The sequence below is a fragment of the Zingiber officinale genome, chromosome 1A, assembly GCF_018446385.1.
Source record: "Zingiber officinale cultivar Zhangliang chromosome 1A, Zo_v1.1, whole genome shotgun sequence".
Taxonomy (NCBI): Eukaryota; Viridiplantae; Streptophyta; class Magnoliopsida; order Zingiberales; family Zingiberaceae; genus Zingiber; species Zingiber officinale.
In genome coordinates, this window is record NC_055987.1 from 108,710,794 (window position 1) to 108,733,764 (window position 22,971).

At 34.3% G+C, this 22,971-nt stretch overlaps 1 pseudogene; it reads left to right on the forward strand.

Moving 5' to 3' along the window:
• Positions 1–3,273: 3,273 nt before the first annotated feature.
• On the forward strand, positions 3,274–22,680 carry LOC122028266 (annotated as a pseudogene).
• Positions 22,681–22,971: the final 291 nt, after the last annotated feature.

The following is a 22,971-nucleotide window of genomic DNA, read 5'->3' on the forward strand; positions in this document are numbered from 1 at the left end:
TTACACATGCAGTAAAAATGTTTACTTGGCAAAATGTTGATTGTTCTGCTTGGGCAAATTTGCCCCAACCGATCCAACATTCAGCGCGCGCATGCCCGCACACGAGTTAACATGGTTCAGTGCAATCCGGACCCTAAATTTGCACCTCCTGTGCATCCACATGTGAGAAAGAGTCTCTCCCCATATATTTGTTTACATAATCAAAACATGTGAATCAATATAAACCAACCTATTTATCTTGAAGCTCCTAATGTGGGATATATATATATATATATATATATATATATATATATATACACATGACATGGGATTCAGATAGTGCTTTTACACGGAGGATTAGATTCACTGCCACAATACATCATCATCATGACACCCATCCTCTCATCCAAAAATATAGAGTCCATCATCATATACTCATTATAACATTATATCCCTTTTGCTTATATTTCTTTTAACATTAACACTCATTATTTCTGAATCTTATCATCTACTCAATCATCTTAAAATTATATCATATTAAATAAATATTTATAAAAATATTTAAATTATTATTATTTTTAATAATAATATTACTTTAAAAAAATTTACTGTTTTTTAAAAAATAATATTAAAATTTTTACCATTTAAAAAAATAAAAAATAAATAAAATATGAGAGAGGGGCGTTTAAAGGTATTAATGCTTTGAACGCCCCCTCTCTCTCTCCTATGAGTGAACATTATAATACACACTTATAATGGAGAGAGAGTGTTAAATGGGTATTATAATACCCATTTAACATCTCATTGTGGGTGCCCTAAGTGAGGTGTAAAAATAATAACTCAATTGAAGTTTCCAAATATAATATACTAGTTATAACGTATACATAATACATAAATACACATAAATTAATATGACCCATAAATTAGACTTGAAAAGAGTGTGCTAGATCCATACAGTAGCGATCTGATATCCGACCCGAATATCCGATTAAATAATATATATACATATCCGAAAGAAAATTTTCTTTTTTAAAAATCACTAACTATTTTTGTTGATATTAAGAAGACTATATACATTTTTAATTATATATATATATATATATATATATATATTTATATATATATATATATAGTATGCACGCTCGCATAGTGCGCGACTGTGCGCGCGCGCAGGATATCAGTTGTTTTTATTTTATTTTTTATTTTTAATTAAAAATAATTAAAATATATATATATACAGCGCAGGATTTCAGCGTTTTTTTTTCTTTTAAATTTTTTTTTTATTTTTGAATTAAAAAAATAATTAAAATATTTTTTAAAAATTTAATTTTTAGGGTTCAGACTTTGGGTTATAGTATCGAAGTTATTTTTTTTTATTTTACCTATAGGGTTCAGACTTTGGGTTATAGTATCAAAGTTATTTAGGGTTCAGACTTTGGGTAATAGTATTAAAGCTATTTTTTTTAGATTTTACCTCTAGGGTTCAGGCTTTGGTTATAGTATCAAAGCTATTTTGTTTTTTAGATTTTACCTCTGGGGTTCAGGTTTCCCAATTAGATTATAGTGTTTGGTTTTTTAAAAAAAAAATAAAATAAAATTAATTTAAGTATTTATTGTGTATTGTAATATGTTGAGGGGATATATTAATGTATTAGAAATTTATATAAGGAAATGTTAATTTTTTTAATTTAAAATATTAAAAAATAAAAAAATTTAAAAAACAAAGCTTGATCTCCTGCGCGACGCGCACAGTCGCACACTGTGCGCGTCGCGCAGGAGATCAAGACTATATATATATATATATATATATATATATATATATACTCCTTTAATAGATATGGGTATACCTATGGATATCCTATACCCGATGGGTATAGGACAGATATAGAATCCGATTCAAATCCGACCCATTGTCATCTCTAAGTAATACACTTGATTTTAGTTAAAAAGCCAAGAAAGATATGCTTTCTAACATTACCGGTCAAAGTTATTATAGAGATTTCTTCGCTAGTAATGTTGTGCTAAGATGTGAAACTAAAGAGAATTATAATAATATATATTTTTTATATAAAAAATAATTAAAAAAATTACTATTAAGTGTCAAAATTATTTTTAATATGTAAAGAATAAAAAGATCATCAACCTAATTTTACTTTGGCTACGTTTGGTTGGATGTAATGTAATCGAGCTTGTAATATAATCAAATTTGTAATGTAATGCAATGTAATCTTGATTACATTACTACGTTTGGTAATATAATGTATGTAATCTTTGATTACAATGGTGATTATATTCTTTTGTTTGGTATCCGTTATTTTTTATAAGGAATGTAATTCATATTATTATAAACTGACAAAAATATCCTACGACTTCTACCGACGACCGTTGCACCTCTGTTGGAGATTGCGGCCATCAGCGGTCGACGACGGCGACCGGCGGCGGTCGGCGGTGGTCGTTGGCGGTCGACGACGGCCGACGACTGGCGGCGGCGACGACCGGGGGCGGCCAGCGGCTGGTGACCGATGACTGACGAAGGGCGGCGCCCAACGAGCGGTCGGCGGGCAACGACTGACTAGGGGTATATTCGGTATTCAAATTTTGATTAAATAGTGATCTCGTAATATAATCGGATTACATAGTATTTGTTTTATAATCCAGATTACAAAAATTTACTACCATTTGTACTCGAGATTATATTACATTATAGGTTTAAAGTTAAAACAAACAAAATAATTAACCTTGTAATGTAATCCTGATTACATTACAAGACAGATTACACTCTACCAAAGATAGCCTTTAAATTTCATCCAAATTAATTATAAATAGTAAGGTATAATTAATTTTAAACTATATTTACTGAATTATTGGTTCACAAGTCAGTCAACTGTACCTAACAAGCATGAGAATAATATCGGACTTTCTTCGGTGGAAACGAGCGAATGCTTGACTATTGAAGATGAAGAATCGATGGTTGGAATTCCATGCGTATGGTTAATTAAAATTTCCTTTTTTTTTTTTGCGCTTATGCATCCAATTATTCACAACGCGTTTAAGACTAAAATAAGGACAGGACTGAAAAGTCAATAAGGAAATTAACTTCTAAGAATTGTGTTAATTTCTTTCATTGGAATGACAGTGATTGTACCATTTTCTGAAGTCAAGTCTACTACTAATAAACTATTATTCCAAAATGCATAATAATTATTATTCTGTGGTCTATGTTAATTTCACAGAGCACAACACTTTGTCTATATAAAGAATTCGATGATTGTACTTTTGTTAGAGAAGCCAGAAGAGAAAGAGGACGTAATCAACCAAGTGAATTGGCTATCAAGTTTGATACCTAAAATTGGCAAAGGTACGTACTCTCTATTTAAATGAAGAAAAATTTTGTGAAAAAAAATTTCAATATTTATTTCATAAAATAGTAGGGATTATTTCTCATTTTGGTTGTTTATCTGTTATAAAATAATAGATAAATAAATTTAAGAAATCATCCATTACTTTCTTTGATATTTTGTATCCACTCAAATAGGATAGAATGATTTTCCCTTCCTCATTCATTTTTCTTTCCTTGAGACTGTGAGGCCCTGCGCGACAGCTTTGTGTAGGCCATCTCGTGTGGCTTTGCTCCAGCCCGGATCCTCTGGACCGTAAAAAGCGGTCCAAGGGATGGTCCCTTAATTTGAATTGGTAGAAATGAATGGTCCCCACCTATTTTATGAATGGGGACCATCTCCTGAACCAATCCAAATCAAGGGATCATCTTCTGGACCACTTTTTGCGGTCCAGAGGATCTGTCCTCGCCTTGCTCGGGCTATCTCACGCGGCCGTCGTGGGCGGCCATGTGTGACTACCTTACCGCTAGGGTCCTATTGGCTTTGCACGATCGCCTCACACAGCTCTAGGCGACGGCCACGAGCAATCCTCCGTAGCTGTGAATTTTTATCTAATAATTCCTACTTAGCATGCTTTTCTTTTCACTTTTATTTTCTAGAGATTTTTTTCCTACTTTAGATTTCTTTTCTTATTCGATTCACCTCAGAGTAAACATGGCATAAGGATACATTTAATATGCATAATTTGAATGGAATGAGTATGACTCATTTCAATCCACTATTAGAATAAATAAGTTGAGGGGAGATAGTTTATTTAAAGAATAATTAAATTTATTTTACTATTTTGAATGAGAAAAGTTTATTACACCTCTATGAAATATAATATTTATTTAAAATTGTACTTGAAGTAAATATATTAATTATCTCAACTGGCAAATCGGGGGAAAAATCAAATGGATAGTCAAGCTAGGTGATTAAGTCAAGTGGGATGTTATAGTCAAGTAAACTAAGTGACATAATTGAGTCGAGTGAGCCAGTCTGCAGGCTGCATAAGTTAGGTGTATTAATTGGGTCAGATTAATCAATCTAGTCAAACAAGCTAAGTGAACTGAATAATTTGGGAGTAGTTCGGACTTCTGTCCCCATTTTTCTCTGTCTCCGTGTCTCATTGTCGATCGGACGGATCAGATTAAATCTCAATATATCATGACATCTTTAAAATATATGCAGTATCCTCGTGATGTGCAAAGCATCCTTGAGATTTAATCTGATCCGTCCGATCGACAATGGGATATAGGGATAGAGAAAAATGGGGACAAGAGATCTGAACTAAATTGGGAGAGCCAATCTAATCTAATAAGCAAGGCAAATTGATTGATTGCATATGATGGGTTGAGTAAACATGTTGGACCGATCAAATGAGATTGATTAGGCACCCTTAATGATGTAAATCAAATTAGCTTAAAAATTTAGAGAAATAAAAGAGTTAAATATCAATTAGAGAATTCCATTAGTCATATCATTCTATTATTACAACTAAATAAAAAAGGAATAGCACTAAAAAAAATATCGCATTTTGCAATAAATTTTGGGACAAATTTGTAAAATATTTTCATCACAATTTTTTTCTCCCGAAATTATCGTTGTCAAATTATGTGACAAAAAAATTCAAATTCGTTGTCAAATTTTAGGATGAATTATATTTTTGTTGTCAAATTCGTCGACAATTTTACAAAAAAAATTATTCGTCACAAAATTGCTTGCGATGAAATTTGGATTTCGTCCCAAATTTAGCAACAAAAACTATTTTCATAAAATCATGAAAATCTGCAAAAAATTATTTTCGTCTCATATTCTGGGACGAATTTATAGATTCACCCCAAATTTTGGGATGAATATCTGGATTCATCCAAGAATTTCTAGGACGAACATGTGGATTCATCTCAGAATCTGAGACGAATTTGTAGATTCGTCCCTGATTTTGGGATGAAATTTAGGACGAAAAAAATCGTCATAAAATTTTTTATATACAGTGAATTATGATAATTTGACGACGAATTATTTTTATCACCAAATTTATCGCTAAATAAAAAAAATAACTAAAACCAATTCATTTATGCAATTTATCGTGTTAATCCAATCCAATCCAATCCAATATATTTATAAATCTTTTTACAACAAATTTAATTAACATATCCTATTATTTAACATTATTATCACATCTTAATTAACATTATCACACATCTTATTACAATCCTATTTAACATATATAGACATCCTATTAAGATTCGAAATCAAATCTACAATAATACAAATCCAAACTTATTAATATATAACAATACAAAAAAGTCAAGAGAATCTTATACAATGCATACAAGTCACGATATGTAAAAAATATCCAACACTCTAACAAATTAAACAAGTTAATTCAAAAGAAACTATATATACATCAACTCATCTTCTTCTTCCAAAAAACTTTCTTCTCCATCCAATCTTCTTTCTCTATATCAAAACAAAGAACAAAACAAATCATTTATAATAAGAAAAATAATTAGTTAAACTAACGAGAAAGAATGTTGCATAATAAAGAACATTAAAAAACGTACCATATTTTCTAAAAGCTCAAAGAATGTAGGGTAAAATTTATCAAATAGTTAGGACTAAAAAAAGATTTAGATATCTCCACAATGACATGATATTATCCATTTTACGTTTAAACCTTCATGATTTTATTTTTGGGTTCTACCCAAAAGGCCTCATACCAATGGAGATATCTTTCCTTTATAAACCCATGATCTTTTCCATGTGTTTTTAATGTGGGACTTTGTTTGCAACCTTGCAACCTAACAATCCCCCCCCCCAAAGGAAGGGTCACAGGCTCCCTGACGTTCGATCCTCGACCCACCAAGTTTTCCTGCCCCTCAGTCCACCCGACCTACTAGGACTTCCTGCCAGGCCACATGCTCCCTGACGTTCGATCCTCAACTCACTAGGTCTTCTTGCCTCTCAGTCCATCCGTCCTACCAGGACTTTCTTGTTTAGTTGCAACTAGGACTTCCTTGTCTAGCCGCAACTAGGATTTCCTACCTAGTGTCTAGTCCTCTTGATACGAACACGGGAGCCCCCACTTCTTTCATTTGAGGTCAATATTCCACCCATATAGTTCGATTGTACCATGACTTTTATGCATAGTTGGCGGTTAGTCCTTTTGGCAGTTCGAGCTATAATACCAATTGTTAGGACCAAAAGGAATTTAGATATCTCTACAATGACATGATATTATCCACTTTGTGCCTAGACCCTCATGGTTTTATTTTTAGACTCTACCCAAAAGGCCTTATACCAATGGAGATATTTTTTCCTTATAAACCTATGATCTTTTTCATGTATTTTCAATATGTGCCTTTGTTTGCAACCTTGCAACCTAACACAAATGTCACCTCCAATGACTTGTAGGGAAAAACACAATCTATTAACATATAAAATATATAAATTTAAGAATGAGATAGCATATAAAAAAGACACTGAGCTATGAGATTGGTAAATTTTCATATTAAAATTAAATGTCCTTGCAAAAAAACTAGTACTATAAATCGATTAATGAGAGGTGATAATCACTTGGTAAACTCTAAACCTGAATTCAGGGTTTAGAGATTAGGCAATTAATTGAGACAATTGATTGGTAGAGCTTTTCGAGTGAATAGAAGCATGTAGAATCGATTGGCAAATCAATTTGGCATTGCCAATAGATAGGGTTAATTGATTGACAGTGTTTTCTTGGTAAACAAAAGGCTTTGAAATTAATTGAGATAATCGATTGGTCGGATAAAAAGAGTAGTTCTGCAAATTTGAATGATCGGATCTTACATGACAATCGATTGAGAGACGTATTTTAGCTCTAAAGCAACCCTAGAAAAGGGGTTTTCATGGAGATTTGAGGCTGTCAATTCTTGGGAGTTTTGGAGTAAAGTGCTACTGCATTTTCGGACTAACAAGAGACATTTTCAAGCAACAAAATATCAAGTAAAGCAATGTTTTATTGTAAAGTCATTTTCGATTTCATTTGTCTTTGCATTCTCATTTTTTGTTGTTCTTGTATAATAAAGCTTGTAAGAGACTTCTCTACCTCCAAAAAGTTTTCAAAAAGGAGAGAGTTCGTAGTAGAAGAAGATCACTAGAGTAGACCCTTGGATTAGTTGACTCAAGGATGTGAATACCAAGTAAACCAAGGTGTTGTGCATGTGGCGTTGAAGTTGATTCAAGTTTCAGTTGCGCATTCAATGACTAGCACAAATCAAAGACGAGAACCAATTGAAGTTATTCACCACCCCCTCTAGCTTACATGAGTCCTAACAGATTTGACATAATCGACCCTATCTCCTTCGAATGTGTTAAAAATTCAAACTTGACACACTTTTAAATTCTATTCTATTTGTGCTAATTTGATTAATATCATAATCTCAAATTTTTATTGGCACATTATAGAAATCTTCCAAGATAAGATTTTATTTTTCATTTTCAATATATCATAATACCTTGAAAATGTCCCAAAGTGTCAACTTCACTATGGTTGGGCTAACTACCCTTTCAATTTAGGTTGGCACACCCTAAAACCCATTTAGTGTGAAGCAATCACACTCTTAGGAACCAAATACTTATTTAACTTCCTTGGGTGCACTAGGTACTCACTAGGGATAACTTCTTTTGATACATTCTTAATGACTCTTTAGGCTTCTTAGAAGTCTTAGTCATGCTAATCTTCTTAAGGTCAACACTAGGGATAATTTCCCTTGTAACCTTAAATTGACTCCTAAATCTAAAATTAGTTCCATAATTATATATGAAACTTTATGATATAAGGTCACATTATCCTTAGAGTTAGGTTTGTATTTCAAACCTTTCTTCCCCTTAGATGACTGTTGTCTACTTAAACTTATGAATTTTTTTCTTGGATTCTTTAACATTATTTGTCATTTTGTCTATGGACTTTTCCAATTTATTAAGTCTTAATCTCATAACTTGATTTTTAATTCTTAAATCTATAAATTTTGATTTTTCATGATTACCTTGGACATTTTTCTTTCTAGACATAAATCAAATTGCTTAGGATTTTTGCTTGGAATATTTTCTACCTTTCTATCCTTAGGTAAGGTTGTTCTAGTATGATATGATTTATAATTTCCTTAGAATTTTTATTCTTTATATTTTCCTAATAATAAGCACTAAAATCATAATTTTTAGGTCTAGCATGCATTTTATCATGATGTAAAGGAGTAGCATTATTAAATGATATCTTGGAGCTCCCCTTTGATTTGAGCTCCCTCGATTATTGTTAGCTGAATTCATTTCTTTTGGATATTAATTCCTGTAATGCCCCTTTTGATTGCATGTGAAGCATACAATATGCTCCTTACCTTTGCGTATCAAGATTTCGGCCTCCTTTGGCTTCTCCTTTGCCCTTAGTGGGTGCTACTTGAACCTTCTTCTTAATTAATTTAGGACACTTGTTCTTGTAGTGTCATTTTCCCTTACATTCACAAAATAAATGATGTGATTTTTATTTTTATCAATTAAAATTGTTATATCTTCACGAGTTGAGCTCTCCATTCTTGTTGAGGTGGTACTATCTTCCTTATTGGCTCCCGATGTCGATGCATCTTTTCGGTCCAATGCCAATAACCTATCCCCTTTAATCCTTGAGGTGAATTCTTCTTTAATTTCATCCTTGGATGTTGAGCACCTTTCAACATCCGAATCCTCAAGTTTTTGATCCAATGAGTCTCCCTCTTTGGATTTGTTTTCACTTGACGTTGAGGTTGGATCTTCATTAAGCTTTATTAGATTCGTCCACAAATTTTTTGCATCTTGATATTCACCTATCTTACACAAAATGTCATTAGATAAAATATTTACTAATAATTTAGTTACTTTGTCATTTACCATGAATTTTTTTAACTTTCTCCTTAGTCTATTTGATCCCCCAAAGAAGTATTTCTTTTGTGTTTCTCGAAGATTCAATCTTTTCATTAGAGCAAACCATTACTCTATATCCATCACCAAGAAATTCTCCATTCTTGATTTCCAAAGATTGAAACCTCCTAGTCCGAAGGGTGGTGATGCTTGATCTGAATCCATCCCGAAATTCCATTGTGAAGTTTTATCTCATTCGATGATTAATCCTTTGACTTCTTGATATTGTAGAGCTCAAAATTTCAGCTTCTTCTTCTTCTTCTTCTTCTTCTTATCTTTGATCCTTTTGGCTATTAGTCCGATGAATAACAGCCGCACTTTGATACCATTTCTTAGGACCAGTGCGTACTAGATGGGATCAATTACTTCGATTGTTTCTCTTCTTCACTTTGTACTCGTAGTTGAATGTGCAACGGAAACTTCAATAAACTTTGACTCCACATGCACAATACCTTGATTTTACTTGGTATCTGCCTCTTTGAGATGACTAATTCAAGAGTCAACCCCTAGAAATCTTCTTTCACTATGAACTCTCTCCTTCTCGCCAATTTTATAGAGGCGGGGAAATCTCTTACAAGCCGAATTACATAAGAACACGAACAAGAAAAATAAACACAAATACAATTGAAAGCGAAAACAATTTTACAATAAGGCCTTGCTTTGCTTGCTATCTTGTTGCTTGAAAATGTCTCTTGTTAACTCGGAAATGCACCACTACTTCACCTTAAAATCTCCAAAAACTGACCATTTGAAATCTCCACAAAATCCCCATTTCTAGGGTTGTAATCGGGCTGAAATACGTCTTCCAATTGATTGACCTTACTCCCAATCAATTATCATACCAGATCCGACTATTCAAACCAGCAAAAAGAATTTTTTTTACCTGACTAATCGATCTCTTAGCTACACTAATTGATTGCTCTAATTGATTCTGAGACCTTCTGTTCTCTAGGAATAAGCTATCAATCGATTGCTTAGCCTCCAATTGGCCCTAATCAATTTTGATCAACAAACCTAGAATTCCGAGTTTAGGATGCCAATCGATTATCACTTTTTGTCAATCGATTACTAACCCTAATTTTAGTCTTTTCAAGGATGAATTCATACCTTGTCTCATATCGGGTTGACCTTAATCTACTAAAACTTCCTCTACCCAACATCCAATCATCCGTGATCTCTTAGGACTTCCTGTTGGATTACTAAGTGTCTAGTCCTCCTTAACCCACTTGTACTTTCCTTTGCCAACTTTTTGTCGAAGTTCTGATCACTAAGTATCAGGTCCTCATTGACCCATTTAGACTTTTTTTGCTAACTTTCCATTAGACTTTCGATCACTAAGTGTTCTATCTTCCTTGACTTCTTTGGACTTTACTCTTGTAATCAAGTATCCGATCAACCTTGATCTACTTGACTTTTTACTCACATATTGATCAAATATCAAAATGTAAACTTGAGAACCCGAGCTTGGTTAACTTGGTCAACCTTGACTTGAGGTTAATTGCAACAACAATTGTCGGGTTGATTTTCGTCCCTCAATCAATTGTCAACTCTCATCAGTCGATTGCTCCACTATGTATTGGATTGTTGCTCTAACTTATTGGTCCAACAACTCATTTTTTATAGCATCAATTGATTGTCAAACACCATTAATCGATTGTTATCTCAACAATCGAACCCTGTAGTTGAGTTTCAAATCTTTTGTTCACGTGAACAGTATCATTAGTTGATTGTTAAAACCTAGCAATCAAATGAAGTGCCTAACAATCGAATCCACAATTGAGTTTCAATCGATTTCTGAACTTTCTATTTGCTACTATAGTGTTATCAGTCAATTGCTTCATGCCATCAATGAATTGTTGCCACTTCAGATGGATTGATTAGTTGAGTTGAAACTTTCCTCTTGCCAAGTCTTTGTTAGACTTCCAACCACCAAGTATTCGATCAACCATAATTAACCCACTTGGACTTCTCGTCTTGCCAATGCACTGTTGGACTTTTGACCACCAAGTATTCGGTTAATCCACTTGGACTTCTTACCTTGCCAATACCCTATTAGACTTCCGATCACCAAGTATTCAGTCGCCTAGGATTCACTTGGACTTCTTGCCTTATGCTAACTCTCAATTGAACTTTCGATTGCTAAGTATTTGATTAACCGTGACCCACTTAGACTTCTCTATTGTTGACGTCTCACTTGATCAACTAACATATTGATCAAATATTGAAACTCAACTCGAGTCAACTCATGCTTGGTCAATTAAGCTTGATTAACTTGGTCAACTTTGACCTAAGCTCGATTGCACTAATAGAGGTGAAGGTAAGACCTTCTTTTAAGATGATATTGCCCCTCAAATGCTTATGGTTGATTAACAATCACCTTTCAAGATATGACCTAGGATTCAAAATAGAAACACTCTAAATTTTGATTCCTGATGAACTTTCAAAACTCTAAGGGTGCATTTGGTTGGGGTTATTCTTGATAACCTTAGTTTTCCATCTAAGGTTATCAATGAAAATCCTATTTAATTTAGGTAATCGGTGATTTCCGAGTAATGATCCATTCCCGACACGTCAGCAAAATGGAGCATGCAACTCGGAATCACAAAACCTCGAAAAGTGAGGTTTTTCTTACATCCGGGGTTAACAAATTTTTTTTATCAAAAATATCCTCTAATACGAGAAAAATGAAATAATAATAATAATAATAATAATACTAATAATAATAATAATAATAATATTAAGTATGGTTGACTTTGTAACTAAGGGTAATACAGTAAAATATTAAACTAGGTTATTTATTAAAACCTTCAAACAAACAAGTTTTTGTTGTATTACCTAGGTTGAACCAAATAATATTAGGTTATGTTTTATTCCCCATAATCTTAGTTATGTGATTACCTGGTAATCTTGGTTATACATGCTAACTTGAACCAAACATATCCTAAAGGTGATAATGCTCACCTAGACGCCCAAGCATCATTTACCTCGACTAGATACAGATATGTAAATCATGGAGGGTATTTTACTTTAGTATAGAGACCCTTTGCATGGGAAAGTCAGGAACCCAATGAGGTATTTTTCACTCGTTGGAAATTGACCCCAAGATCTATTGGAGCAATCATTCATATAAATACTAACTTTGTCAATTCGTGAGGGCAACTTTTGAAACTTTAAAGGAAAAAAAAAGTAGATACGCTACCTTAACAACCTCTTAGTGTTGGTCCCATGAATATGGATAGAGATACATGCAAGTATATAGGCGTTAGACGTATGGTGGGGTAAACCCCAGGTCATTAGTTCTTGAGAATCAACTCATGACTATTATGCTAGAGATGTCATGAGCCCACTATCTGCGCTACATCTTGGGGTAACTTTCAAAACTCTAAAAATGATAATCTTAGTTAGCCTCATTGACTATCCCTTGGGATGACCGGCCAGACCCCACGAAATTTTCTCACCGGTCACCTGTAGGGTAAATCGAGAAGCGCACGTGGTGCGCAGCCCAGACGTCTAGCATCCTTTGATTGCGCACCCCATTTGAAGATAAAAATCCTACAAATACATCATAGCTAGGGATCGAACTATGGGTACTTAGGTGATAAGCAGGATGTCCTACCATGACACCATAGCTCCGGGACTTTAAATATGGCAACGATTCGTTCGCCCTCAGTGCCCCCGCCAACCCATCCCTAGGCCAATACAGAGAAGGTAAATCATGGATGACTACTAGTCATTAGTGCAAGTGACCAAGACATGGGGAGGGTGCTAATATTAACCCTAGTACCAAATTATGAGATGATTATAAAGGGCTCATTTTGTATCATATATCATTATTAATAAAAGGTAAAGTTGGTTATTATATTTATTTCAGTTAGTGCCAATTGAATAAGTATAATAATATCCATGGGTAGTAGGTTCTTATCTACAGTATATCAATTGGTTGAATTGATAGTGAAATATTGTAGAGAATACTACTCTTAACTGTTCTTAGTCGAGCATTAATATACAAGGACAATATTAATGCGTTGAGACTAGCATGTAGGTCAACGGATGACTTGATCTCACAAGTCATGGATATGAGATATCAGGTTAACACATGGGTATATATTAGAGAATATATACTGAATGACCCGCCATGATAAGACTAGATTGGTATGAATAGTCCTTAGACCTGAAGTCGCTATGGTTCCCTACATAAGGAGTTGTGTACTTTGGTATTGACAAACATCACCTGTAACAAGGTGGACAATAAAGTCGATCACTGGGTATGCAATGAATTATGTGGAGGGATGTGAGTTATGTAGATGAGATCTATCCCTTCCATATGATGGAAGCGATATATGTGGGTCCCTTGATTAGTAGGACACAAGAAAGCATGACCATGCACAAATGAGTCAATATGAGATATTGAGCTTATTTGATTGAGTGTGTCTACTTAGAGATCAAGAAACACAAAGGTTGATAAGAGGATGACACGGTCTATCCCTCATTGATCAACCTAGTTATCAAAGATAGAGGGACAAAGTCATACAAGATAATAGCCACGGACAAGTTACGTCGGATCTTGACCTTCTCGTCACTTGGGTAGCAATAATGTCTTGCTAGATGCCACTCATTGCTTATGTATCTAAATGTTGATTTGGGTACATTGCCAACGTTACAAGAACCTATTGGGCCACACACAAAGAACAAGTAGATTTGGAGATGGGTTCATATGATGAATCATTGGATTAAGTCTAATCCGAATTGGACTTATTGAGTTGGACTCAATTGGATCTAATTGTTGGATTAAGTCCAATTCGAATTAGACTCAAGGAGTCAATTTGAATTATGAAATAGTGATTCATTGAATTTGAATTGCATGAGGATTAATTGAGTAAGACTAGATTGAATTAGACTTGAGTTAGAGTCAAGTGAGGATTAATGGAGATAATTATTGAATTTTGAAATTTAATTATTCATTTCATTCAATTTTAGAAATTGAATTTGAAATGAGGAGTTACACTCATTTGAAATGAGGAGTTACAAGTGTTATCCTTAATCGAGTGTAAATACTCATTAAGGCCATTAATGCTAATTAAGTGTTTTCATTCGATGAAAATACTTAAGCAATTTTCTCTTCATTTTGGGTAGATCTTCATTCTCATTTGCTCCTCTCCTCTCTTGGCCGAAATCCACTCCATAGGTTGCTAGCACAACCTTTCTCCATCTTGTGAGTTTGTGAGACAGACGAACGCTTGTTTGTGTGGATATCGTAGAGGCGCGAATGTGAGATCGTGTTGTGATCCGAGCTGTCGGGAGTCCATGAGCACGCACCAAAGGTATAATCTCTCATGCTATGTTAGAAAACTTAGTATATGTAGGAATTTCTTTTTCCCTTCGCATGGATCTTTTGGAGGAACTAGTGCTTTTCCGCTGCGCATTTGCGTGTTTAGCGCATCTAGTTCCTTACAGAGGGTACGAGCCCTGGGACTCTAGAAAAAGGTAGATCCGCTACCTTAGCGGCCCCCGTAGTGTCGGCCCCACGAATATGGATGTTAGAGTGTACACTAAAAGTTTAGCTTTTGTATAAATATTTATTTTGAAATAAGAATCACATTGGTCAAATGTCTACATTTATATACTAAGTGTAGTTGTTCATTTAATTTATATTGAAGATAACATGGTGTATGGTGTCACACAGAAGATCATGTTATCAGTTCCTTATAAATTATAAATAGTTGCTCACAACCAAGATGGAATGGGACAAACCATTGGAATGGTTGTAATGTAATTTGGTATTAGTTTATCTTCACTATAAAATTATACTAGTACACTCTGAGTGTATTGAGCAGGACCATTTGAGGTTATTCTTTTTATACTGACTGTTAAAATGAACAAGACCTCTGTTATTATGAAAGTGTGTACTCTTAATCATAATATAATAACAAGCACATATACTTAATATTTATTTCTTTAATTTATTAAATGGTGTGATTTAGTTCGTTAAATCAATAGGCCCGATAAGTTGGGAAATGATATTATTTATATGGTGTGTTGTTGATTATAGAATGAAACTGTGTTTTAGTAATCTAGGTTGATAATGTCCCCTTGAGGAGCTCATAAGGATTGTCATGTAAACCCTGCAAGTGGACTTAGTCTGACATGACGATAAGGTTGAGTGGTACTACTCTTGGAGCTAGATATTAATTAAGTGAGTTTTCAGTAACTCATTTAATTAGTGGACATTCAATATCTTAAACACAGGGAGACTAACACACTCATAATAAAAATGAGCCCATATTGTAATATGGTATTGGTGCGGTAGTGCAATAATAACTCTTTAGTGGAATGAGATATTATTAATGAACTTAAGTTGGGTGTTCGGGGTGAACACTGGAAGCTCAAGCTCATCGGGAGACCAAAACCAATTTCTCCTCTAGGTCCCTATTGTAGCCTCTTATATAAAGCCTTATATTCACCCAAAAGCCTAGCTTCTTAAGGCCCAAGCTAGGGCCGACCAAGTCTTGCTTGGAGACCAAGCAAGGGGCTGGCCAAGTCTTGCTTGGAGACCAAGCAAGGGGCTGGCCAAGCTAAGCTTGGAGCCTAAGCTAGGGTCGGCCAAGCCTTGCTTGGTGCCCAAGCAAGGGGCCGACCACACACAAGAAGAAAAGGAAGTTTTATTTTTTGTAAAATCTTTCTTTTTATAGAGATCCATAAAAAGGATTTAAAAGGATGATTTTAATATAAAACTTTCCTTTTTTAGATTGGTCACAAAAGGAAATAAAAGGAGTTTTTATTTTGTTAAAAACTTTCCTTTTATGATGGTTTTAAAAGAGAGTTTTAAATTTTAAAATCTTTCCTTTTATAGCTTTCTACAAAGGAATAAAAGAGAGATTTGAAATCTTTCCTTATTTATAGATATCTATAATGTGAAAGAAAGATTTTAATTTTTATTATAAAACTTTCCTTTTTATAACCATATTTTATTTTAAATCTTTTCTTTTATAGATATCCATAAAAGGATTTAAAAAAGAGAGATTTTAATTTATAAACATTCCTTTTATAACTATCCACCAAAGGGATTTTAATAGAGAGATTTTAATTTTGTTTAAAATCTTTTCTTACTTGGAGCACAAGCTTGTGGCCGGCCATGTCATGGGAGAAAAGGAAGTTTTATTTTTTGTTATAAAACTTTCCTTTTTTGACAAGACCAAGGAATATAAAAGAGAAGGAGGGGGTGCCTCACCTCATAACACATCTTCTATTCCTCTCTATTCTTCCTTGGTGGTCGGCTCTTGTTCTTTCTCTTCTTTCCTTTTGTTTTCTCTCTTGGAGGCCGGCGGCATCAATTGTGGGAGATCTCTTGGTGTCCGGTTGCTTGAAGGAGAAGAAGAAGAGAATGAAGCTCTCTTGTCTAGCATCCCTTGGAGGTTATTTGGTGGCCGAATCTTGGAAGCCTTGGAAGAAGTTTGAGTGGATTTCATCTTGGAAGATCGTCGCCCACACGACGTCCAAGAGAAGGAGAGGAATACAATAGAGGATCAAGAGGTCTATAAGCTACAAAAGGTATAACTAGTTATTAGTTTCTACATCATAACTAGTTCATCTTTTGTATAGATCTTGAAAAACCAAACACAAGAGGTTATCAGTTTTAGTTATCGGTTTTGTTATTGATTTTATTTTTTGATTTCATGTTTCAATAATGTGTTTCTATTGAGCTCTCTATAATTAAACCTAGTTTACTGTAAGAAGTTAAATATTCGATTTCTTTGTGAGGTTTTGTCTAGGAAGTAGTGGATGATCCCATACCCAAGAAGGCCTAGTGCCTCGCCATGTTTAACCTGGAAGCCGATCTTTGAAATAGATATTTGATAACTTCTGTAATATGGTTTAACTTAGAAAGTTCACATTGGTTGAACTTGGAGTAAGAATATTAAGTTTCATTCCCAATCCAAGTTTAACTTCTAAAGGAGAAATTTGGATTAATAATATTAAGCATCGTTTGCAATCCAAATTTAACTTTAGTAGAGCACATGGGTAGCTAGGATAGTTCTATGCTTGTACAAATTTTTGTACAGGGGAACTAGGACGGTATTCCGAGTAGCAACCAACAATGAAGGGAGGTACATACAGGTACACAGGTCATAGGAGTATGGTGGGGTAAACCTCAGATCGTCAATTCTTGAGAATCGACTCCTGGCCATTACGTAGCCTCGGGACTCTAAAAAAAGGTAAATCCGCTACCTTAGCGGCCCCCTAGTGCTAGCCCTACGAATATGGAGGGAGGTACATGCAGGTACACAAGCTATAGACTCATGGTTGGGTAAACCCCAAGTCATCAATTCCTGAGAATCGACCCCTAACTATTACGCGAGAGATGCCATGCGCCCACTGTCTGTACTACACCTTGGGGCGGCCCTGGGACTCTAAAAAAAAGGATAGATCCGCTACCTTAGCGGCCCCCTAGTGTTGGCCCCACGGATATGGAGGGAGGTACATGCAGGTACATAGGTCATAGACGTATGATGGGGAGCCCCGGGACTCTTAAAAAAATATAGATTTGCTACCTTAGCAACCCCCGTAGTACTGGCTTCACGGATATGGAGGGAGGTACATACAGGTACACATACGTCAGACGCATGATGGGGTAAACCCTAGGTCGTCAGTTCCTGAGAATCGACCCTTGGTCATTACGCTAGAGATGTCATGCACCCATCGTCTATTCTACGCCCTGGGGGCGACACTATACTCTAAATGGTGGTAAAAGATGAATACGCTTGCCTCCAGCTTCACCGTCAATTCGTCCCAGGGTCAACGCGGAGGAGGTAAATTACGAGTGACTACTAGCCTTTGGAATAATGACTAATACATAAGAGAGATATTTATTTCAACTTTGTCGAGATTCGAACTTCAAATTTCATGATAACAATATCTCATATATTAGATACTAAACCGTCCTAAAAAGATATGGTATCGTACTCTAAAAAAAAAAAAAAAGATAGATCTACTATTTTAGCGGTCCCCTAGACCGGTGGATATGGACGGCACCGTACTCTAAAACTCTCAGGAGAGATGAAGAGAGAAAACTAAACAAAAGATCAACATGCATAATTTGAAAATTGAATGAAATTAATACCTATTTTATTGTGCACAAGTATTCGACAATAAAAACTCCTTCAAAATACAGAGTCAATGCTTTATAATTATAATATATTTTTTTATTCTTCTTCTGACATAAGTAGTCTGCAACATTTTTTAAATATAGATCAGTCGAATCTCCATGGGATCAGGGTTGCATAAATTTTAACTTCTTCGGAGCGCAGAAGCTCTCTTGTATAATGTATCTATTATTTGACTAGTTTAACGTAATTAATTATATAATTAATTTGAACATAACTAAATAGGATGACCGAACTGCTCGGCCCAGTTAATTAAAGATTATTTGAATCAACCCAATCGAGTTTGCCGGCCGGATGAAATATCAATCATGAATTAGTAGGAAGATGAGATAAAATTATTTGATTTTTAAAAAGTAAAAACATTATTTTTTCTAATTTCTTAAACTTTCATTGCATTTGTCAATTCTTATAATTATAACTTTTTCCTATAAAATGTATTCCAACCAAATTAATTAAATTTCCTTTATTTTCTATTGCAAGAGCCAGAATATTCTATTTTTGAAAGAAGAGAACAAATATATCGCAACCTCATGATTAGTTAGGTACAATAATGCAAACTCATTTTTTGGAAGTGATGTTCATCAACTTTTTTTTCTTAATCTTAATGTAATTGATGATTTATATATGGGTTAGAATTCTGAAAACAACTTTTTGCAAAACAAGCAGGGTAAGACTACGTATAATGAATCTTTTCTCGGGATCCTACATAACAGGAGCTTCGTGCATCGACTGTCCTTTTTATATATATGTGTGTATATTTGAATAACTTATCAATCTTTTGACTCTACTAATTCATTATACACTTCTTTGATAGTTGATTTGTAGGACAATAAAATGAGATTTACCAACGTATTGCTGCTACTGAATATATCATTGATATTTGTGGAGGGTTTCATAAGTTGGACAATGGCAAATGAACATTTTACTCTCTCTTCCAACTGTTCCACAACATGTGGTGATATAAAGATTGAGTATCCTTTTGGCATTGGCAGTGGTTGTTTTCGTACTGTTGGATTTAACCTTACTTGTGCATATGATTCTAATCCTCCAAGGCTCCTCTTGGGAGATGGCACTATCAAAGTAAAGAATTTTGATATGGATAAAGGTCTAGTTTATATCGAATCACCACATGTCATATTGAATGTACATGCACAATCCATCAACTCCACATTGATCAGTCTTAAAAATTTGCCTTTCACTTTCGGCTCACGCTTGGTTTATTCTACAAGATCAATAGAAGAGACGAGATACAATGATTTGTATATAGTTGGTTGTAGTGCTACTGCCAATATTCTTGATGTTGTTACCACTGGTACAATAGATTCTTGTTCCACAATATGCTCCGTTACCAATACTTCAACTACTGAGCAGAGATATACATACGACAATGGAGTTTGTATACTTGATTTGTATAATGTAAATTTTAATCAAGAATCATGGAGTATTCAATTAACTCGACTCTATGAGACCGAGCATCATATGATCAACAATAGTAGCTCCGACATCACAGCTATCATATTCGATGACGAATCCATTAGCGTTGATGACTACAAAAGATTTATAAATCATAGGAATACAACTGGAATGATGGCTTCTCTCTCTTGGTACATCAGTGACCATACTTCATGCAAAGAGGCCATGAAGAGGTTTGACACTTATGCATGCCGTAGTCAGAAAAGTGAATGCTATGATGTCCTTGCTGAACATGCGCGATACTTGAATGAAACCGTTGGTTATAATTGTCAATGTTCTTTGGATTATGTCGGCAATCCCTACATACCTGATGGATGCCAATTAGGTGATGATTCTAAATCTCTTTTATATTTTCTTGTGAAAGTATGCATGTTGATTAATTAAACTAAATAAATTAATGGTGTATAATATCATAGAATGAATAGATATTAGAACTAATTGCTCATGTGTCTATGTTTACAGGTCAAAATTTTACGTCCACTCCTAGACAAGATTGTCAAACTAAATGTGGAAATGTTACAATTTTCTTTCCCTTTGGGCTAAAAAAAGGTTGTTTCAGAGATAATGGCTTTGCTCTAACATGCAATGAGACCTCCCACCCTCCAACTCTCCTATTCCGAGACTTCTATGTAGTGAGCAATATGTCATTGGAGGAAGGGCAATTGGAGTATCATTATCTTGGTGATTATTATGATTACTATTCATACGATAGACGACGTTCACATTTCACTTCCACGAAAGAGGAAAACATCATTAGGTGGGTAGTAGCCTACCAATCTTGTAACAATGCTACAAAAGACATTATCACCTACGCATGTATGGATGAACACAGCATATGTTTGGATGTGAATGACACAAGAGATGGCCAAGTTATGGGCTACAGATGCAATTGCGCATGGCTATGTTGGGAATCCTTACCTCCGTGATGGATGTAAAGGTACAATTGAAAGCATCCTTTCTCCCTCTTTCCAAGATATGCATGCTACATGAATTTTATATATGTGAGAGAAAAAATTATAGATATTAAATATCATAATAAATTCTTATAGAACTATTATAAATTATATAAAGAAGAAAGAGGCATTTACAATAACTTAGACATGAGAATTATTGATCAAGTTTTTTGTATTTTAGATATCGATGAATGCAAGTCTTCTTTGCCTGCTTGCACTGGAATTTGCATAAACATAGAAGGTGGCTTCAAATGCATATGCCCTCCGGGAACAATAGGAGATCCTCTACATGGAGCATGCATCCCTAGTGGAAAGAAAAATCTTTTATTAGGTAAGACCTCAACTAAGTAGAATGTAAGACATAGAGAGTATAATTGATTTTTAACTTAGTTTCTTGTCATTATGTGATAAAATAAAATAATAGAGCAAACTGAAAATGAAATGAATACTAGACATATATTATTAAACATCAATCATTACAAAAAAGAATAAGCTATTATAGTTGATAGAAATTTTGAAGCTTATATTGGTATATGATGCAGGGGTTCTCGTTGGGGTAAGCATTGGAACCAGCCTTTTGGTTTTATGCATATCATTGATCGTCCTGAGTAAAAAATGGAAGTTGAGAAATCAAAAGAAAATTAGACAAAGGAACTTTCATCAGAATCATGGTTTATTGCTGCAGCAACTAATCTCTACAAGTGCACATGTTGAGGAGAAAACAAATATATTTTCTTTAGAAGAAATAGAAAAGGCAACAAATAATTTTGATGAAACTAGAATACTTGGAAGAGGGGGACATGGAATTGTTTACAAAGGAATTCTATCAGATCAACGAGTTGTTGCTATAAAAAAATCAAAAACTGTTAAAATGAGTGAGATCGACCAGTTTATAAATGAGGTTGCAGTTCTTTCTCAGATTAATCATAGGAATGTAGTTAAACTATTAGGATGCTGCTTGGAAACTGATGTTCCTTTGTTGATTTATGAATTTATCTCTAATGGGACTCTTTCAGATCATCTTCATGTTTCACAAGGTGAATCTAAATTATCATGGGATGATCGTCTCAGAATTGCCACAGAATCTACAGGTGCACTTGCCTATTTACACTCGGCCGCTTCTATATCTATTTTTCATAGGGATGTCAAGTCATCAAATATTCTTTTAGATGATACTTTCAGGGCAAAGGTATCAGATTTTGGAGCATCAAGATTTATTCCTATTGATCAAACACACATAGTTACTGCAATACATGGTACCTTTGGATACTTAGATCCAGAGTATTATCATACTAGTCAGTTAACAGAAAAAAGTGATGTTTATAGCTTTGGAGTTATTCTTCTTGAGCTTTTAACGGGAAAGAAACCAATAAACTCAACAAATGATGGATCACAACAAAATCTAGCAATGAATTTCCTTCAAGCAATGAGAGAGAACATGTTATTTGATCTTATAGACGATCGTATTTTGCATGAAGGAACAAAGCAAGAGCTTCTTGAGATAAGTAGTTTGATAAAAATATGTCTAAGTTTGAAAGGTGCAGAAAGACCTACAATGAAGGAGGTTGAGTATAAATTACAAGGTATGAGAAAGACTAGGATGAAGAAAAGAGGAGTTTGTATTCCAGAAGGCAATGAAGAAAATGAATATTTACTCATTATGTCGTCTCACTCTTCCTCAGAATTGATGGGCCAAATAGATCAAGGAAATTCAAGAAATTATAGCTTAGAAAAGGAAATCATGTGGTCACAAAATTACCCCCGATAAGTAGGTTTGTTTTAAGCATATGCAAGCATGTATAATTTGCATCCATTGTTATCATCTTGAACTTAGTACAAGTAATTCTACAAGTACTATACTATGTATAACTTGGTATCTCTAAATAAAGATAAAATAAATTTCTAGTTTGTGATACTATCTTGTGTCTACAAGTAATTTCACTTTGTAGATGAAACTATATTATACTAATACAAACCGAGTGCTCTTTCAACTTGTACTCAACTTTTTCCTTTTTTTTAAAGTATTGGAAAATGTATTTTTGGATCTTTTTCAATATTCATTGCATAGATTAATATAAGTATTTGGAAGTATGATAT